The 21,426-nt window shown below is 45.6% G+C and overlaps 2 protein-coding genes and 1 long non-coding RNA gene across 3 annotated transcripts in view; 2 read left to right on the top strand and 1 right to left on the bottom strand.

Moving 5' to 3' along the window:
• LOC137675727 (adenosine 5'-monophosphoramidase HINT2-like) overlaps positions 1-21,426 on the top strand; it is a 406,008-nt gene that overhangs the window by 285,394 nt on the left and 99,188 nt on the right.
• Positions 15,747-17,362, bottom strand: LOC137675771 (uncharacterized). Its single transcript, XR_011049995.1, has 2 exons — positions 17,063-17,362; positions 15,747-16,321 (listed from the first exon to the last, which is right to left on the bottom strand). It is a non-coding gene; the product is annotated as an uncharacterized lncRNA (long non-coding RNA).
• Positions 17,579-21,426, top strand: part of LOC137675644 (3-ketoacyl-CoA thiolase, mitochondrial-like) — a 69,890-nt gene continuing 66,042 nt past the window's right edge. The window contains exon 1 of the mRNA XM_068421829.1: positions 17,579-17,621. The gene's annotated coding sequence lies outside the window, so the exon portion shown is untranslated. The remainder of the gene's footprint in view (positions 17,622-21,426) is intronic.

Consider the following 21,426-nt stretch of genomic DNA (forward strand, 5'->3'; position numbering starts at 1 on the left):
GCATCTTCTGTTCTGGATTCAGATTCTGGAGTCACGGCCAGATGATACGTGCAAGGCGGCGATCACACCTCCTCAAGGCCTCTGGTGTTAGAGTTGTCTGGTCCTGTAGCGTCAGCTGGTTCATCTAGCCACGGCTTCACCCATTTCGCCAGAACCCATTGGCAGTTATTTCCTGTGGAGACACAAGCATACCCTCTGCCCCAGGTTATTAATTGCTTTGGCCCTTCCCAAGTGCCTGATTCTGGGATGAATACCCTTACTGGTACATTTGTATTACTGAAGTCTTTTTGATTTCCCTGCCCGTGAGCTATGGCAGGTGGTGTTTGCGAGTTCTGCTTAGGGTTTAGCCAATTTAATACAAACAATGTTTTATGTAGCGCATCCTGTGGTCCCATCTCCCCCTGTTTTCGAATAATTTCTAAATGCTCTTTTAATGTGTGATGCGCACGTTCCACAGTTGCCTGCCCTGTAAAATTATATAGAATACCGCATACATGTGTAATACCCCATTTCTGCATAAATTCTGCAAGCAATTCAGATCGATAGGCAGGGCCATTATCAGTCTTAATTTGTTCTGGCTGGCCCATTACTGCAATAGCTTGCAACAAATGTTTTTTAACAGCCTTAGCTGTCATGGAGGTCAGGGCTGTAGCCCACATGTGACCGGAGCAGGTGTCAATGGATACATGGATATATTTGAGTCGGCCAAAGGCAGCATATTCGGTGATGTCTGTTTGCCAAATCTGTCTGGGTTGGATTCCCCTGGGATTTGCTCCCGCAATCTGTAACACAGGTATTCTAGCACAATCGGGGCAAGAAGGTATAATCGCCCTTGCATCAGTCTTTGTCAATTGGAATTGCGATCGCAATGCTGCTGCAGACTGGTGAAAAAACTGGTGAGATTGTCGAGCCTCTGTTAATTTTGCCTGTGGGGATTCTGAAGGAAGGTGTCTTTGTTATCAAAGCATCCACCAGAGTGATTTAGCAGGGGCTCTGAATTCTTTGTCCAAGCCCCGTGCATCATTTTCTTCTCCCAGGTCTTGTGGATACTGAAGTAGGAGGTATTCACAATCCGGCAGGTGTCCACTTCCGGATTTTATCCTCTTTGTGCTTTAGCTCTGCCGGAGTAAGTTCCGGTTCTGCTGGAGGAGCTTCCTGCTTCTCGATAGCCTGTCCGAGAGCCTCTAACCCGCCAGATATCGCCTGCTAGGCTTCATTGTAAGCGAGTTGCCGCGATGTTTCACTAGCTCCTCCATCTAGCCTCTCCATTCTTTTCAATAGTTCCTGCATTTGCTGTTCTTGTCGCTGCAGCAACTCTTGCAAAGGCGCGTTACTGTCCGCTTCGGCAGCGGCGTCTGACTCATTTGTTTCTACTTCCATGGGGAGGGGTACAGTTTCAGGATTCACCAGTGGCTGTTTGCCTCCGGCAGCCTCCGGAGGGGCTACCGAGACCCCAGATGTCACCTCCGGCCCCACTGCATAAGGCATTAACGGGGCTAACAGGGCTGTTGATTCTCCACCCCAAAACTCTTCCTCAATCGCAGGGTAAACAGCTGGCACCGACCCAGCGGAGGGGGAAGGGGGGGGCGGTGGAGGGCGCCGAACCGGCGGGGGGAGTGGGGGGGGGGAGTATCGGAAAGTTCTCGTAGGGAGGGGCTGCCTCTACAGGGTATGCCGGTAACTGCTCTTTTTCTTCTGGTATTAGTGCTTTTTTGAGAGCGGATCGCACTTTCGCCTCAGAGGACATAGCCTCCAGCATATCCCTCACTTTCTTCCAAGATTTAATTAGCTTTCTAGCCTTTTTATCTCCCACCGTGACTAATTTCAAAAGTTCTTGTCCTAGATCGTCCCAGCAAGCTGCAGAAAACAACTGATCGGTGGTTTTTAGAAAACCTCTTTGCTGGCCCCATTCCAGCAAAGTTTCTACTTCTTTTCTTTTTATCTTAATCTCAGTTTGCGCGGCTATCTGCAGAATACATTTCACCGCCGCCTTTTCCAGTGCAGATACTGCACCCTCCATCCTGCCGTTAATCACGTAGACCTACAATTCCCCATCTCTCTCGGACGGCTTCCCGTCTCTCTCGGACGGCCTCCTGCCTCTCTCGGACGGCTTCCCCGTCTCTCTCGGACGGCCTCCTGCCTCTCTCGGACGGCTTCCCTGCCTCTCTCGGACGGCTTCCCCGCCTCTCGGATGGCTTCCCCGCCTCTCGGACGGCTTCCCCGTCTCTCTCGGACGGCCTCCTGTCTCTCTCGGACAGCTTCCCCGTCTCTCTCGGACAGCTTCCCCGTCTCTCTCGGACGGCCTCCTGCCTCTCTCGGACAGCTTCCCCGCCTCTCTCGGACGGCCTCCTGCCTCTCTCGGACAGCTTCCCTGTCTCTCTCGGACGGCCTCCTGCCTCTCTCGGACAGCTTCCCCGCCTCTCTCGGACAGCTTCCCCGCCTCTCTCGGACAGCTTCCCCGCCTCTCTCGGACGGCCTCCCCGTCTCTCTCGGACGGCCTCCTGTCTCTCTCGGACGGCCTCCTGTCTCTCTCGGACAGCTTCCCTGTCTCTCTCGGACGGCTTCCCCGCCTCTCTCGGACGGCCCGGCTTACCTCCGCTGGCACAGCAGTCACCCTCGCGTCTTTCGTCTGGTCCCCCTTCTCCGATGCAACGATCACGTCGGGGTCACCATAATGTTGGGGTCCGCGCGAGGAAGGAACTACAGCACGCCAATATGGTGCTCTAGTAGTTTCTTTATTTTGGTTAACACACACTTTTATAACCTACATACTCTCTTATGTAACGGTCACACACTAAGCTATTGGCTACAAGTATTGTCCGTAAACTGGCTGCGTGCCACCTCTACTGTTCTAATTGGATACTTACTATAAACTTAAGCAAGCCACATCCCTATGCTTTCTTGCTATCTCATGCTGTTACATAACAGTGTACTGGTATGTTCTCTCTATAACTTTCCCACGGTCCAGGCCCCTACATATGTGATTTTTTTCTTTTGGTAATTTGCAGCTCAGAAATAAGGATACTTGAAATGTAGACTTATTTTTTACTGCTTGATTTTATGTTGACATAGTTCAAAGCCCATAATTATCTCCAAAAGCCACTAACAAAAAAGAATGGTGAGAGATAACTTACTTTGATCTTAATAGGTATCTGTGAAGAAATGACAGTGAAATCAAAAACAAAATCGGAGACACTTATGCTGCCTTGAAGGATGTGTAATTTGTCTAATAGGGAGGTGGTTTTGTATGTATTAATAACGGGACATGCAATTCTGCCTCTTTTTCTTGCTAGTAACTATCAATATAGTGAGTTCAGAAAGTAAATTGCAGAAAGTGCAAGTACGTATTTATCACACTGGTTATGGTAACAGGCTTGGATGCTGCTTGTTTCCACTGTGATGTGGAATTTGTCACAAATTCTATGTTTGAGAAATGCTGTTGCTCCCCCTACCTACATCCAGTGCATCTGCCTCATGGGAATTCAAATAAATTGGCAGTTTGGACTTTCTTCCGGTACCAAATTTACATTAGTGACTTGCAAAGGTTTTGTCCTAGTGAAATAATCTCGAGACAAGGGACTGCCTTAGGCCTTCTGCTTCTAGTATAGATGAGCATCATCCCGATCTCTACTGTTGGCTTTCCCTGTGCTTTTAAAAGTCAAAAACTTTCATACAGTGGCTATTGAGGTTCTTAGACCAGAATCTCATGCATAGATAAGACATGCTAAAGCAACCCAGTTCAATATTTGGGTCCCCAGTCCCTACTTCTGTTCAGTGGGCATGGAAAAATTCTATTCAGTTCAATAGCCATCTGAAATTTTACCAGTCATGCAAATACAGGGCTTAGATAAATGAAGAATAGCTTAAAAAAAAAAAAAAAAGTTTTAAAACAAAAGGGAATGGATAAGCAATGAAATGTTTTAACACAAAAAAATTGTAAGATAGTGCCATTTCTTTAAGAATGAACATTGAAGTCTTTGTATACAACAACCTTAAACGAATAATTGCAATAAATTCAAATTCTGTTAGGTTTTATTTTCTAACCTAACTTATAGATTAAAACCAACCAACCCTCTGTCCTCACCAGGTAGACATTGAAAGGGGCCAGCTACTCACAAAAGCAGTCATCAAGTTTTCTCAGTAGTTATCATGGCATGTTGAATTCTCAGTTACTGTGGAGAGCCGCTCTCCTGGCTGAGAAAGGGAAAAGGTGGTGTCCTGGTTTGGCCTAAACCAGGCCAATTTTCCTTTCAGTGATTTTTACTTTCAGCTAAGTCTCTTCTAAATAACTGCACTTTCTGAAACTAACTGCATGTTTTGCAGACAGCGTCTGCTTCCAGGACTGATAACGCTCGAAGTTTGTAGTTATCACTGAGGCACTGGTAGGGATGTTATGCAGAAAGGCTCTTGCTGTACTTGTTCTTAGAGAAACCAAGGTCACTGCTAAATTCCTCACTGCTTACGAGTGAAGAGCCGAAGGGGGGTCACACCTGCAGGGAGGAGCGGACAGGGCAGGTGACCCAAAATTGACCAACGAGGGTATTCCATCCCATACACGTCATTCTCAGTATAAAGCGGGGGGATCACGAGGGTCTCGCTCTCTTTCTGCTATGGCCGGTGTCCGAAGAGGACTCTGTCCGTTTTCCTGCTGCCCCCGATCCCGATCCATGCATCCCTGAATCCAGCTCTCGACCGTCGCTAGGCCCAGCCTGGGCCTTCCCGGAGCCTGCCCTGCAGTGCCGGTGGTGACGTGGCCGACATCGGGGGAGCTCAGTTTTGGTTTTGTATATATTTGTAATATATTTGATTATTCCAATATTATTATTATACTCTTTTTCATTATTATAGTTTATTAAAACTGTTTTAACTTTCCAACCCGTAACTCTCTCTCCCTTTTCCCTTTCCCTTTCCCTTCTGGGGGTGGGGGGAGGGTTAACAGAGAGCATCTGCCGCAGGTTTAATAGCCGGTCCAGCTTTAAACCGTGACAGATTTATTGGCACCCAATGTGGGGCTCGAGAGAAGCTCTGACAGGTTGCTCTGATAAGTCGTATCCCAGCTCCGGCGGGAGGAGACCCGGAGAGCTCAGCTGGGGGAGTATCAGATTTCTTCCTTTGAGATTTACGAGGGGTTGGAAATTAAAACAGATAGCTAAGATGGTAATGTCATTTTTGAACGCTGTGTTATCTCGTCTCTTTATAAAGCTTGTTTCAGAGTTAAGTGTAATAATACCTTACTTGCCGTATGCGCTGTTTGTTAGTGTTTACATGTGGTTTAGCAGTGGGCGCTGGTCGAAATGTATCGTTTTGGTAGGGGTTTTGATACTGATTTATGTCGTGATAAACTGGGCAGTTATTCTGATCTCTTATCTCTATGATACAATGATGGGCAGCTTTAATCGCGAATCAGTAGCTGCGCACTCCGGGCGTCCTTTAGCTGATTCTGATAGTACCTTCTCCTTTTTTTGCCAAGCTGATTCCACTAGATTCTGTGAAATTCGGATGGGGCATGTTTTTATTTTCGGGTGTCCTGAATGTGTTTCAGTTTCTGATGTGGTATGCGATTAAATGTCGGTGCAGGGACAGCTGTAGGTATTATGCTGCCGCTACAGCCACTAAATCCACTCAAACCCCAGCATCTACCCTATCTGTACCAACCGCCCCTGTAACCAGGAAGAAACACCAAAAGAAATCAGCTTGGGAAGAGAAGGATGATGTCTCAGAGCCTTCTAAGGCAGAGCCATCACATGACCCAGGTGAGGGCCCTTCTCAGGCAGAGTCAGGGCCCGACACAGATGGGGGTATCCTTGATCGTCCTTTTAAAGCAGACCCATCGCACAAGAAAGGTCCTTCTAAAGCAGAACTATCACAGGAGGAGGACTCGGACGTAGAGGTAACCTACCACTCCTTATCCCTGAAGGACCTGCGAAATATAAGGAAAGACTTCAGCCATCATGAAGGTGAGCCAATTATTACCTGGTTGCTCCGATGCTGGGATAATGGGGCGGATAGCATAGAATTGTGTAGAGGCTTGGTTAAGTGAGAAGGGGCACGATCTTGTGCCACTGAGCAGTCTGAGCAACCCAGGCTTTGAGCTACGCAAGAGTTAAGTCCAGAGCTCTGAGTATGTAAATCTGTGGACCGATCGCAGGTGCGATCGGGACGCGTGATTAGCAGCCCCGCCTATATATCCGCTGCGTGCTTTGCGGATAGGGGGAGAACCTCCATACTCACATTGAGATCGTGTCGTTACTCCGGACCGCCGCCCGACACCCGGTGAGCCGCCGCCCCACTTCAGAATTGGATGGTAGAGAAGCCAGACAGTTGGGATCCCTGTCCAGAGACGGTGGTATTGATAAGATGCTTGCGAAAAAGTCAAACACTATCAGTCTCTGGAGGCGACTCTTGTCAGCTGTAAAGAGCAGGTATCCCTATAAAGATGATGTTATGAGTCACCTAAGCAAATGGACCACTATAGAAAAAGGTATTAACTACCTTAGAGAACTGGCTGTGCAAGAGATCATTTATAGACACCCACGGGAAATTGTAGATCCTGTAGATCCTGATGAAGTGGAATGCAACCGATCCATGTTCCGGAAGGTTGTGAAGAGTGCTCCACCGACATATACCCATACGTTGTCAATATTGGACTGGGGCGAAGATGATATGGCACGATCTACTGTGGGTAAAATGGCTAACTGTATGCGACAGTATGAAGATAGTATTTCTTCCCCACTGCAGGCCTGTGTCTCGGCTGTGGAAAAACTGACTAAGGAAAACCAGGACTCATTTAAACAACTGTCAGACAAACTGTCCAGGATGGATAGAGAATAAACCTGACTCTCTACCTACACAGGCCCGCGTTGCAGCTGTTAAGAGAAAACGCCCTCCTACAGGACCGGCTCAAAGGAAACGGAACACGTCGCGAGGTATCCTGTGGTTTACCCTGCGTGATTATGGGGAGGACATGAGCAGATCGCATGGACAACCTACCAGTACCCTACAGGCACGAGTACGTGAGTTGCAAGCTAAAAGAAATACCAGAGAGAATTTTCCTAGGAAGATGGCTGCTCCAGTTACCAGTGAGCAGGACTCCAGTCAGTGTAGATGGGCCTCAAATCCCCATTTCCCAAATGTGAATAGGGGAAATGAAAGTCCAATCCCTGTGAGCAGCACAAATCCATTCCTTAATTAGGGGGGCCCTGCCTCCAGCCAGGTGGAGGAGAGGGACAACCGAGTTTATTGGACTGTGTGGATTCGATGGCCTGGCACATTAAAACCACAAAGGTATCGAGCCTTGGTAGACACTGGTGCACAGTGCACCCTAATGCCATCGGATTATAAAGGGACAGAATCTATCAGTATTTTGGGAGTAACAGGAGGAACTCAAGTGTTATCTGTATTGGAGGCCGAAGTGAGCCTAACTAGGAATGAATGGAAAAAGCACCCCATTGTGACTGGCCCAGATGCTCCGTGCATCCTTGGCATAGACTACCTTAAGAGAGGGTATTTTAAGGACCCAAAAGGGTATAGATGGGCCTTTGGTGTAGCAGCTGTAGATACTGAGGACATTAAACAGCTGTCTACCTTGCCTGGCCTCTCAGAAGATCCTTCTGTTGTTGGGTTGCTGAAGGTTGAAGAACAACAGGTGCCAATTGCTACTACCATGGTGCACCGACAACAATATCGCACCAATCGAGACTCCCTGATCCCCATTCATAAACTGATTAGACAATTGGAAAATCAAGGAGTGATTAGCAAGACTTTCTCACCCTTTAATAGTCCTATATGGCCAGTGCGAAAGTCTGATGGAGAATGGAGATTAACTGTGGACTATCGTGGCCTAAATGAAGTTACGCCACCTCTGAGTGCTGCTGTGCCAGACATGCTAGAACTTCAATACGAACTGGAGTCAAAGGCAGCCAAGTGGTATGCCACCATAGACATTGCTAATGCATTTTTCTCTATTCCCTTGGCACCAAAGTGCAGGCCACAGTTTGCTTTTACCTGGAGAGGTATCCAGTACACCTGGAATCGACTGCCCCAGGGGTGGAAACACAGTCCTACTATTTGCCATGGACTGATCCAGACTGCACTAGAAAAGAGTGGAGCTCCAGAACATTTGCAATATATTGATGACATCATTGTATGGGGTGATACAGCAGCAGCAGTTTTTGACAAAGGGGAGAAAACTATCCAAATTCTTCTGAAAGCTGGTTTTGCCATAAAAAGAGGCAAGGTCCAGTTTTTAGGGATTAAATGGCAAGATGGGCGTCGCCAGATCCCGATAGAGGTGATCAACAAAATAACAGCTATGTCCCCACCAACTAACAAAAAGGAAACACAAGCCTTCTTAGGCGTTGTGGGTTTCTGGAGAATGCATATTCCAGATTACAGCCAGATTGTACGCCCTCTTTATCCAGGGGCCTGAAAGAAAAATGATTTTCATTGTGGCCCTGAACAACGACAGGCTTTTGAACAGATTAAACAAGAGATTGTGCATGCAGTAGCCCTTGGACCAGTCCGTACGGGACAAGATGTTAAGAATGTGCTCTACACCGCAGCTGGGGACAATGGTCCTACCTGGAGCCTCTGGCAGAAAGTACCAGGGGAGACTCGAGGTCGACCCCTAGGATTTTGGAGTCGAGGATACAAGGGCTCCGAGGCCAACTACACTCCAACTGAAAAAGAGATACTGGCAGCATATGAAGGAGTTAGAGCTGCTTCAGAGGTAATTGGTACTGAAGCACAGCTTCTCCTGGCACCCCGATTACCAGTACTAGGGTGGATGTTCAAGGGTAAGGTTCCCACTACTCATCATGCAACTGATGCTACATGGAATAAATGGATTGCATTAATTACACAGTGGGCTCAAATAGGAAACCCTAATCGCCCAGGAATCTTAGAAGTGATCATGGACTGGCCAGAAGGCAAAGACTTCGGAATGCCACCAGAAAAGGAGGTGACACGTGCTGAAGAAGCCCCACCATATAATGAACTACCAGAGGATGAGAAGCAGTATGCCCTGTTCACCGATGGATCCTGCCGTCTTGTAGGAAAGCATCGGCAGTGGAAAGCTGCTGTGTGGAGTCCTATACGACGAGTCACAGAAGCCACAGAAGGACAAGGTGAATCGAGTCAATTTGCAGAGGTAAAAGCCATCCAGCTGGCTTTGGACATTGCTGAACGAGAAAAGTGGCCAAGGCAGTATCTCTATACTGACTCATGGATGGTAGCAAATGCCTTGTGGGGGTGGTTAAAGCAGTGGAAGCGAAGCAACTGGCAGCGCAAAGGTAAACCTATTTGGGCTGCTGAACTGTGGCAAGATATAGCTGCTCGGCTAGAGAAACTAGTCGTGAAGGTACGTCATGTAGATGCTCACGTACCTAAAAGTCGGGCAACTGAGGAACATCGAAACAACCAACAAGCAGATCAGGCTGCTAAAGTGTTCCAAATAGATTTGGACTGGGAACATAAAGGTGAACTATTTTTAGCTCAGTGGGTTCATGACACTTCAGGTCATCAAGGGAGAGATGCAACATATAGATGGGCTCGTGACCGAGGGGTGGACTTAACCATGGACTCTATTGCACAGGTTATCCACGACTGTGAAACGTGCACCGCAATTAAGCAAGCCAAACGGTTAAAACCTTTGTGGTATGGGGGGCGGTGGTTGAAATATAAATATGGGGAGGCCTGGCAAATTGACTATATCACACTCCCTCAAACCTGCCAGGGTAAACGCTATGTGCTTACCATGGTGGAGGCAACCACCGGATGGCTGGAAACATATTCTGTGCCCCATGCCACTGCCCGGAACACTATTCTGGGCCTTGAAAAGCAAATCTTGTGGCGACACGGCACGCCAGAGAGAACCGAGTCGGACAATGGGACTCATTTCAAAAACAGTCTCATAGACAACTGGGCCAAAGAGCATGGCATCGAGTGGGTATATCACATCCCCTACCATGCACTAGCCTCTGGGAAAATTGAACGGTATAATGGGCTGTTAAAAACTACCCTAAAAGCAATGGGGGGTGGAACCTTTAAAAACTGGGATAAGCATTTGGCACAAGCTACCTGGTTAGTTAACACCAGGGGATCTATCAATCGAGCTGGCCCTGCTCAGTCGGACCTTTTACATACAGTAGAAGGAGATAAAGTCCCTGTGGTGCATGAAAGGAGTCTGTTGGGAAAAACTGGGTTCTTCCTGCTATGGGCAAAGGTAAACCCATTCGTGGGATTGCTTTTGCTCAGGGACCTGGATGTACTTGGTGGGTGATGCTGCAGGATGGTGAAGTCCGATGTGTCCCTGAAGGTGATCTAATCTTAGGTGAGAATACTTATTTCTGAACTGTATGATGTTATTTGCTGCATAATACTAACAGTGTTCATAAGTGTCTTTCAGGTTGAAGCAGTGGTGATGAGACCGGAGCTAGCTGCGAGTGGCGTCCAGTAACCTCCTCGAGACTGACATCTTTAACCTGCAACCCATGGGCATGAACCGTGACAAAACTCATACCATCTCTCCTGCCTTGAGAGACTGCTAGCCAGATGGAAACCCACAATCATGAACTAAGTGAACTTAATGAACTTTTGTATAGAGATGAATCATAAACTAGTGATATCTGTATATATTTGAAAATGAAAAGGTAGTGGTGACCTGAGTGTGACGTGAATGGTATGGAATAAGGGGTGGAATGTCCTGGTTTGGCTTAAACCAGGCCAAAACCCGCCTGGACGCGTTCCTGTGTGATATGGTCTAGGTAATCCTGCTCCGGCAGGGGGATTGGACTAGATGATCTTTCGAGGTCCCTTCCAATCCCTAACATTCTGTGATTCTGTGTAATTTTCCTTTCAGTGATTTTTACTTTCAGCTAAGTCTCTTCTAAGTAACTGCACTTTCTGAAACTAACTGCATGTTTTGCAGACAGTGTCTGCTTCTAGGACTGATAACGCTCAAAGTTTGTAGTTATCGCTGAGGCACCAGTAGGGATATTATGCAGAAAGGCTCTTGCTGTACTTAGTCTTAGAGAAACCAAGGTCACTGCTAAATTCCTCACTGCTTACGAGTGAAGAGCCGAAGTGGGGGTCGCAGCTGCAGGGGGGAGCGGACAGGGCAGGTGACCCAAAATTGACCAACGAAGGTATTCCATCCCATACACGTCATTCTCGGTATAAAGCGGGGGGATCACGAGGGTCTCGCTCTCTTTCTGCTATGGCCGGTGTCCGAAGAGGACTCTGTCCGTTTTCCTGCTGCCCCCGATCCCGATCCGTGCATTCCTGAATCCAGCTCTCGACCGTCGCTAGGCCCAGCCTGGGCCTTCCCGGAGCCTGCCCTGCAGTGCCGGTGGTGACGTGGCCGACATCGGGGGAGCTCGGTTTTGGTTTTGTATATATTTGTATATATTTGATTATTTCTATTATTATTATTATATTCTTTTTCATTATTATAGTTTATTAAAACTGTTTTAACTTTCCAACCCGTAAGTCTCTCTCCCTTTTCCCTTTCCCTTCTGGGGGTGGGGGGAGGGTTAACAGAGAGCATCTGCCACAGGTTTAATAGCCGGCCCAGCTTTAAACCGTGACAGGTGGGTTCCAGAGGCTGAGCGATGCTGTACCACGAACCCTGACGGTGATCGGTCTGGAAACTGCTCACAGTGGTGATTCTTCTGCCGTTGCTCAGCATGCCAAAATGCAGCGAGGATGTTTGGCAGCTGTGAAAGCCCCGCTCAGCCTTTCACTGTGAGCATTTTGTCCTTCCCACTTCTGTAATGGTCTTGTCTAAGTAAATCTTAACGTACCTGCTTTCATGGTTGCAGTTCCTGAAGTCTCGGCCATTCCCGATGATTAAGAGCTTTCAAAAAAACCCTTTCTGCATCTGACTGCTTTTAGTTGGTGTAAATCATATCCAAACAGCAAAATGATGATCAGGTACCCTGTCTGCTCAGAGGATTAAAACAGAATGTGAAGTCTCTTAAAGACACTAAATCCCACCATGCTGCAGTCACCTTTTTAGATAAGGAGCGTGTTTTGATTTAAACATCATGTATATAATCTATGTATATACAAACTGTAATAGTCCTGTATGTAGTATATCTGTATATTACTATCCAAAAGCACATTTTTAAAGAAGTTGAGTGCTGTGAAGAATTAGATTGGTCTATGCCGATGAGTAAATCCCTTGTTTCAAACGGACTATGGTTTTGTACAGCTGTTACTAGTGAAGGACAGACTGAAGGCCATTCCTTAGGGAGAAGTTATCTTTTCCCCTATCACCCAGCTAATTACAGAAGAAAATTTATTGCTTGTATACCTACCTCCAAACTACACTCCTTGAGCATTTGCATCTACTGCATATATTCAGTAGTGCCTTCACCTCCCCTTCATATACAATAACACCACCACTTTGCTGTCTGGGCCCAGCAAGCCCACACTCTTCTGTCACTTGCTCAGCTACAATATTTTTATTTATTGTATCTACCTCTTTTCACACTTTGCAAATGAATGTTTTCACAATACTTGGAATTTAATTTTTTTTAATTGTATTTTATCCCTTTTTTTTTCCACACTACAGTAGTCATCGCAGTTTAAAAATAGAAAAATAATTCAAAGCAGAATTCAATCCTTCTGTAAGGTGGTTTTAACATAGAGCCATTTCTCGGAATTCATCTTAGGCCAGCAGTTTCCTCTCAGGCTCTTCAGGTCTCTACCTCTCTCTGCTGTGAATTATTCAGAGTACAATTCCCAACAGATTGATTAAACCAATGCTGATCGTTCAGACTAAATGACAGCTTGCTGCAGAATCCTTTTTTGCAACGATTTTGTTGCTGATCGCAATGATAAAATGTGGTCAGTGCTCTTTCTAGGGGATAATGGTGTCACCGAAATCGGGAATAAAACCTCTTAACGCCAATGTAGCATTAAGAAGCAGGCACATCTTTATTGCAGCGCTGGGCAGCACGGGGGGGGTAGCCCCTCCAAAGCCGTGTGCGCCCCCCTCGATAATTCACCTCATATTTATATAGTAAAATATTACATATTCATCACGTACCCAAGGATGCCTATACATATTCATAACTTCTCCCCGAAAAGGTGGTCTTTATTATAATGAGCCCCGAGAAATCATTTCCATAGTCTCCACCTATAACTCCTCCTGATTGAGCACGCGCAGTTTCTTCTGGTGGTCGTGGGCCGGGGTCTCCGCGTTGAAGGCCGTATGTCTTCCTCGTTGTGCACTTTTTACCTTTCCTTCTTGCGCAGGCGTGGTAGTACCTTGGCTCTCAATCAAGTCTCAAGATCAGTTCTAGTTGGTCTCTAACGTGTTGCAACTTGTTCATCCAGTAACTCCATTGTATTCAACTAGTGTCCATGACGGTCTCTAACAAGAAGTCCAGCAACTTATCTAGTGGGGTTTCTATGGTTACCTACTTCAAACCTAACGGTGCCTATGGTTACCTGTTTCAAACTTAACAATCCTATAACTAGCTTTACAAACTCTAATACAGAACACAAACTTATCATTTTGTGATTAAATTAAATCTCTTTTAATTTCAAACATTTGTAACAATGGTCTTTCACTGTGGCATTTTCAGGATCATAATTTACATGTACAACAAAGAGACTTTCTTAAAAACTCTTGGTATGTATGGAGAGGAACTGGGATTTAATGTCTTGATCTGTGATTATGTAGTTTATCCATTAACATCCATCTGGCAGAGGACTCTGTATGAAATATCTTTAATATATGTTATTTTTTCTGTTAGTGGTTTTTAAAATTTGTTTTTAAAAGTTAATTTTGTTAAATTGCTATGCTCAAGCATGCCTTCCTTTCCTCAGATTGGCACTTCTTTGTTTAAAAGAGCAAATTTAACACAAAGCATGGCTTTGAGAAAGCTGGCTGTTTTCCAGATCTGTCTATTTTTAAATATTGATTATTAAGTTGAGCATTTTCCCACTGGGTGTCTTTAGCTGTTACTAAGGTAACTGACTTCTCAACCGCTGTTTCTCTGAAACAAGCGTTAAAATGTGGGAATTATTTTTATTGTTCTGTCATAAAAAGCTGTCTGTGGATTTCTAAGTCTGATTATAAAAAAATCTTGCTCTGCGGAGGTCTGCAAAAAACACTTTGAAGTTCCTAGGAAAAAAGCAATACTGATCCATACTGATTTTTGCATGTATAATGTAGCTCAGAAAAGCACTATTGGGAATAAAAAAAAGAAAAAAACAAACCCCAAAATGAAACCCCCAAAAAACCAAATCACACAAACCACCACCACTACAAAACCAACACTTCAAAGGCGAGTTCAGGCATGTGCTGTCTGACCTATGCAAAGCATCCAGGACAATGCATGCACTTTATTTTCACTAGAAACTTGCTTTGATCATCGTCTTTTTTCTTTTATTGGCACTTTGTAGCTGAGGTTGCTTATCTTTCAGCTGGTGAACCAGTTGTAGTTGGCTGTAGAGAAGAACATTGGACCTCGAGAGTGAATTTAGGCAATCCTACATCATAAACATTTTTTGCTCATATAACTTATTCCACTGTATCTAAAAAGATTTAGTGTGAGTGAAACAGTAACACAATGTGGCCATGTTGCAGAGTTTAAGCATAGTGGCTACCTTTCCTGATACTGCAAGATAATGACCCTCCATGGGTGTGATTTGCAAAAGATACAAGTGACAAAGATGCACTTGAAACAACAGGTCATTTTCCTCCATTTTCAACAGTGAAACTCTGCAAATTTATTCTTTTAGACCATGTTTAACTGAAAAACTAGCATTTTTCTGTTGCATATAAATATAATAACCTAATTAAAATTAATTGTATGAACTGCCATGAAGCTTTCTCCTCCAACTTTATTGATTCACATATATTACAGTCATAAATGGATTTTTTTTTTTTTTGTTTCCTGAAAGAAGTTCTAGCAATGTAGATGTTAAGGAAAACAATCCAGAGGACATATTCCCCAATGAGTACAGAAGTTATTTCTAAATCTAAATGCCCGTGGACAAGAACTTTGAAATTAAGTTGAAATGAGAAAAAAAAATGTCAAAAAATGTGCTACTACAGTGCAATGTCTAGTTTTGTTTGTTTGTTTGTTGGGGGTGTGTGTGTGTGTGTGTGTGTGTGAAGTCTCATTACCTTAACAAGCAGAAGGTATAGCTGCTCTCAAAGAAGTTGAATGATATACAGGAGGGAATACTGTAGATGAAATACTAGTGCTTATAAATATTTTTCCATTTTGAACAAATCTGTAAACTACACCTTTGTTTATAGGAAAATGCTTGTAATAGTCACTGTAATATTCAGCTGTGAATGAAAAAAAATTTGTGAAATAAACACTTTTGAAGAAATTGTGACTTTTGGTCAAAAATGGGAATGTAAAAAAATACACCTTTCAATATTTACCTCTATATATTGGACATAGAAATTTCTATTTTAAAATGACAAAGCACTTTACAAACACAAATGAACAGTCTCAAAGCTTTTACTTAAGACTTTGAAAGGTTTCGAAGTTATAACTTCATTTCAAAGGTGCTTAAATATTGTGAACTAATTAGAAACCAATTGAGCGTGGAATCTTATGGCCTTGAAGGCCATTGCAAATGAATGAAGAGGGGATGCAGTGCCAGCCCCTGTGCATGTGCAGTCAATGGCAGAGAGAGAAAATACAGTAAAACCCTCTGCTTTTTTAAAAGACAGTTGTTGCTTGTTATAGAAGCTCGTGATAAATCGGGAAAGCCAATTTATATTAATCATAAGAAAGTTTATTAACATGAATTTAGCAAGCGATAAATGAGCAAAAACAGCGCTGGGCGGCCGGGGAGTCACCGCTCCACCAACGGCGCACACCGAATCACACGGAAGACACCAATTTATTGGATAAAACATACATATTCATTAAGATGAGTAAGGGTTGTTACAATTAGTTTCTGGGAATGGGTGTAATTATGTTAATTATTTCCAGGAACCCTCATTATTCGTAAATTTTCTCCTGTTTGTGTTTTGATAGTTCCTCTTGTCGGTGTTTGCCGTTAGTCGGTTGTGTTGATAATTCCTTATCTAGTTACAAGCTCAGCATATGTTATTTAAATCTATTATCTCTACCTAACAGGATGGTCATCTAGGACCACATTTTTCTTATTACACGAATCATCCCATTTATGCCCCCCCCCCCCAGTCCTTTGTTCCTGCATACGTGGCCTCTAGAATCCTCTGCGTTGTTGTTAGGTGGTCGTTATCGGTCTCCTGGTCGTTATCGGTCTCTTGGTGGTCGTTGGAATGAAGGTCGAAGTCTTCCTCAGGTGTCCTGGAGTGGACCTGGTAATTTAGTTAGTTTGCGCAAACCAACCCCCTCTCTTGAGTTGCTTAGTCATAGGGATTCCAACAAGCATATGACAGTTTCCTTGATTAAACAGTTTTTAGGACTGTTTAGCAAGCGTATAGATAAGGCAGCAGTTGTTTCTGTATATGGCATTAGTCAGCAAGCAAGTGAGCAGATGTTTACTTATCAGGATGTTTGCGGTTTCTCTTAGTTAAGTTACAGTGAAGCCCTCTACACTCACATACGATTTTATGAACAAAGTTAACCCGTTCATTACATTGCTATACATTCACTCATCTCTAGATTAATGAAAACATTGGAACTATGCAGGGAAAGCAGCTGAAAGATTTCTTTGGAATCAAAAATGGGATTGTTCACAGGAAAACATTTTTTTCTTCTAGAAAATTTATCAAACTTAAATTGCATCAATGAAGACATATGGCAGTTTTTATTTGTACATGAAATATTTTTACTGATCCTCCCATCTTCTGCCTGACAGTCTGAATGGTTCCACTGCAGCTTTTATGCACATAAATCCTACCTCAACATGCATTTTCAACCACCAGAGCTTGGAAAGGTGGTTTTTTTTTTTTTTTTTGAAAGATGGGAGCTTGCAATGGACAGCGGCCACGGAGAAGACCGGGGGTGAGTCCTACTCCTCTCCATGCAAGTCCAGAAAGGCTAAAGCTTGGAAACGGGGGCAGGCACAGACTGTGAAGTAGCTCAGGGCTGCAAACCTCCATTAAAATCCCAGATGAGGCGTTCACGGGGGGCTGACTTCGCCCCAGGAGGGAGGGGAGCTGCCCTCAGGGATGCCGGGGCCGCCCCTGGCCGCCCCCCGCGGGTCTCGGGTGCCTTCCCCAACACAAGTTTCCTCACGGATCCCGCGGAATTCGGCTTGCGCAGTGGCTACTCATCACGGACCGCGGCGGGGAGGCTCCGGGCCGGGCAGAGTCGGGCGGAGCGGCGCAGAGCAGGACCGGGTAGAGCGGAGCAGGCCCGGCCCGCCCGTCCGCCGCTACTAGGGCAACACGGCGGGCTCCGCACCGCCCACTCGCCGTTTCCTCCGCCGCCGATTCGCCTCAAGCCTGCGTCTCCCTTTGCGGGGCCGGGAGCGGCGAGGAGGAAGAAATGAAATCAAGTAGAAGTGCAATTAAAAAAAAAAAAATTAAAATAAATTAAAAAGTGCCGCCTGCGTGTTGCCTGCTCCCGCCGCCCCTAGCGTGGCGAATGTGCGGCGGGGCCGGGCGCGGAAGGCGGCGGAGCGGCGCGGAGCGGCCATGGCGCTGCTGCGGGGTGAGGCTCCTGTCAGCCCCCGGCGGGGCGGGCGGCTCCCTGCCACCCTGGGCGGGATAGCGGGTCCCTGGCTCGTCAGCGGGGGTGGCGGGGCCGCCGGTGCCTGAGGGAGAGCGAGGCTCGGGCGGGCTCCGTGAGGGGAGGCAGGGCCGGGGCTGAGGCGAAGGTGCCCGGCGGTGCCGCGGCTGCACTGCCCGGGGTGGCGGGGGCCTCGCTGGGGCAGGCCCTGGTTTAGGGGTCTGCAACCCGGCTTCAGCTCGTGTTGTCCGTCAGAAAATCCAAAATGGAGCTTCTGGAGCCGTTCGTGTCCCTCCGGGGGGGGGGGGGGGGGGGGGGATTTTCCTCCCCGCTGCCTTGTCCGTGCCCTGTCAGCGTCCGTGCGATAAAGAGCGGGAAATAAACGCGCCCTGAACTGCGTTCGGTGCCGAGGGTGGAGAAGGGCTACAGTGTCGGTCCCAAGCCTCTCCGTATTGAGCATTCTTCGAATATGTATTGAATATACTGCGTTTGACCTTCTGCCAGTTGTGGTACGGACAAACCTATAGCAAAGGGTGTGTATATATGTCCGATAACTGGCCATAGCTACGTCCAGTGACTAGAAGTGACACTTGAAGTGTCACTGACTGAAAGTTTCTTTTTCCATATCCAGCCCCTGCCTGTGTTAGCAGTAACGATGCAGGATAAACTCTGTAAGTGCCAACGGTTCCTAAAAGCATTTTGTGTAAAGTAGTACTTTACGCTCTGTGGTTTAAAGTTCTTGTCTCTTAAAAAAATAGATAAATCCGCCCTTTAATACCTGATCTTGTTTAAAAACAAAATTGGAATTTATTGAAAAAGGGCTTTTTACCTATTTGACAGTGCTTTGCTACTTGACAGACTGTAGCTAAATAATAACAGACATGTAAGTCATGGTTTGAGGTTTCAATGCTGAAAGCTCATCTAGTTGTGTTGCAGTAATTCTGTATTTCTCTACTGAACTGGATAATACAGAGAGCAGCTTTGCCCATACTTGTTCAGTGTTAGTTTTCTGTGGCTGATTCAAGATCTTCTCTCATTCCTTGCCACAATATTTTTCACACACTGGTCTTGCTCCTTAGATTTTTTGAGGTTAATGATTGTTTTTTAGGCCTTCAAAATGGGATCTGGCAAAGAAATATTTTCATACCAAGATCATTTGAGAAATGTTGGAGGGTTAGAGAATGTTTCAGATCTATAATAGCAGGTCCCCGTTTGGCAGCAAGTGGTTAACAAAACCAGATTAAAAGATGTCTTGAATTGAATGATTGCTAAGGATTCAGAGTGACCTTTGCTTTCTAGCCCCCAAAGTTTCCAGATCCCTATGCGTTTGGTAGTATGCTGCTCTCATCCAATGTTTATCCCCTTGGAAAACTGCAGAGACTCGGGAGGTCTTGTCATAGAATCATAGAATGGTTTGGGTTGGAAGGGACCTTAAAGATCATCTAGCTCCAACCCCCCTGCCACGGGCAGGGACACCTTCCACTAGACCATGTTGCTTAAAGCCCCATCCAACCTGGCCTTGAACACTGCCAGGGAGGGGGCAGCCACAGCTTCTCTGGGCAACCTGGGCCAGTGTCTCACCACCCTCACAGGAAAGAATTTCTTCCTCATATCTCATCTAAATCTCCCCTCTTTCAGTTTAAAACCATTCCCCCTCGTCCTATCACTACATGGCCTTGTAAAAAAAGTCCCTCTCCAGCTTTCCTGTAGCCCCTTCAGGTACTGGAAGGCTGCTAAAAGGTCTCCCTGTAGCCTTCTCTTCTCCAGGCTGAACAGCCCCAACTCTCTCAGCCTGTCTTCATAGGAGAGGTGCTCCAGCCCTCTGATCATCTTCGTGGCCCTCCTCTGGACTCACTCCAACAGCTCCATGTCCTTCTGCTGTTGGGGGCCCCAGAGCTGGACACAGCACTGCAGGTGGGGTCTCATGAGAGCAGAGTAGAGGGGCAGAATCGCCTCCTTTGACTTGTCGTGGTAATATAGGACAGTACTAATTAATGGGGACTTAGGAAGAGCTGTCAAAGGCCACGGAGTCATTTTGCACTCAGGACTGCAGCCACCCTTTGTTGCCCCTCCTGAAATTCTGCGGAAGGAGTAGCATTTGTAGACATCTCTCTGATCAAGCAAAATGAGGCAGGCTCTGGAGTAATATACTCTTAGGGGAACGGCTCTGTGGTCAGTTTAATTCAGCGTAACTCAACACAGATTGTGCTGCTGCTTCTTCCTTTGCTGGTTCAGTCCATCCTTCTCTCTTAGTCTGGAATTACTATTTTATTGAGCAGCCAGAAACTCGGGCCCAGAACTGATCCGTATGAATATTAGCCTCTCATTTTCCATCAACTCTGGATTAGTCTCATTAGTTGTGTGAGCTGCTCTGGTTTACACTTTGGCCCTGTGGTGCTGTTGTGAAGAAGTGGGCAGCAGCGAGCAGCCTCGGTGGAAGAGAGAGATGTTATTATTGTGAAAGGCAAGTTTAAGGGCAAAGTTCCATCCTCGCCCCTGGACTGTCTGTTAGGCAACACAGTGTATGTGATTCAGCAAATCATGTGGATAACAAACAACCTGGCCAAAAGGGAGGAGAACAAGTTCTTTGAGCTTGGTCAGGTCCCTGAGCTGGTCCGCAGCAAATCCTTGTCATCAGCTATTGCTGGCACAATTTTGGAGGAGACAGAGGGACGGGAATTGGTGGGCAGGAGGAGTGGTAGCAAGATGAGCGTCAAGGCCTGCTTCGCTGTAGAGAAGATAAGCTTAGGAATGTGAGATCATCCTTAAAAGAACTAAGGGTCTTTTTTTTTTTTTTTTTTTTTTTTTTACAAGCATTGTTAACATTTAATGAAGACTCAAACTTAACATTCAATAAATTATTGTTAATACAATATATTTTGGATAGTTAAATGAAAATTACTGGTGTAAATTTTTAATCTGTCACCTGAATACTTAGAAAGTCCAGGAACTACTCCTGAAGTGACTGTGTTTGAACACGCCTGTTTTCCATAAACATAAATCAGTTAAAGCATCCTCACCTTCCTTAAAAAAAAACTTGTAGGGGTTCATACCTTATGTCTGTTAGTAGTTTCCAGCTTTTTTAGGAAAAAATAATGTACAACCAAAGTAAAAAATGTTCAGTCAGTGGATTAAGAATTGTTTGGGATTAAATTGAATTACTTGCTGTTATCGGTTGAATGATGATTAAATGAAGAGTGGAAAACAATGATGAATCTTCCATACATTGTGTGTATACAAGGGGTCTGTTCCACACCTGGGTACAGGCCCTTCCCCACAGCACCAGCTTTGCTGCTTTTCAGATCTCTGCCTATACAGAGACCTCTTGAGATATATATTTTTAGTGACCGTGGTGTTCCCTCTACATTTAAAAACCTGAAGAGTGTGATTTTTGGATGTCTAATAGGTAGCAGCTATTTATTCCTTTGAGGAAATAAATTCTGCTTCTCACAGGTTTTTGAATAGTTACTGTGTCAGCACTACATTTTAAGGGAGCAGCAGTAGTTGCTTAGCAAAGACTTCTTTCTTAAGGGTACCCCAGAAAGAAGCCCATGGGCAGCATCAGGGTGTGAGGGTGTTACTCTGTTTTGCTATCTTCATGGATTTGGAAGCCACGTTGGTTTTAGCATTCCTCCCTGTCCTTGGAGCTGTAATTCTTAGTCTACTTCAAGGTATTTCCCAGATGATCTTCTGAGCATATTTGTGGCCTGTTTCAGATCCCAGCATTGTGTTCAAGCTCCTGTCAGCGGACCAAGCCTGACCTTCACCAGTTTGGAAAGTCCTTTTC

This window comes from Nyctibius grandis, chromosome W, assembly GCF_013368605.1.
Source record: "Nyctibius grandis isolate bNycGra1 chromosome W, bNycGra1.pri, whole genome shotgun sequence".
NCBI lineage: Eukaryota > Metazoa > Chordata > Aves > Nyctibiiformes > Nyctibiidae > Nyctibius > Nyctibius grandis.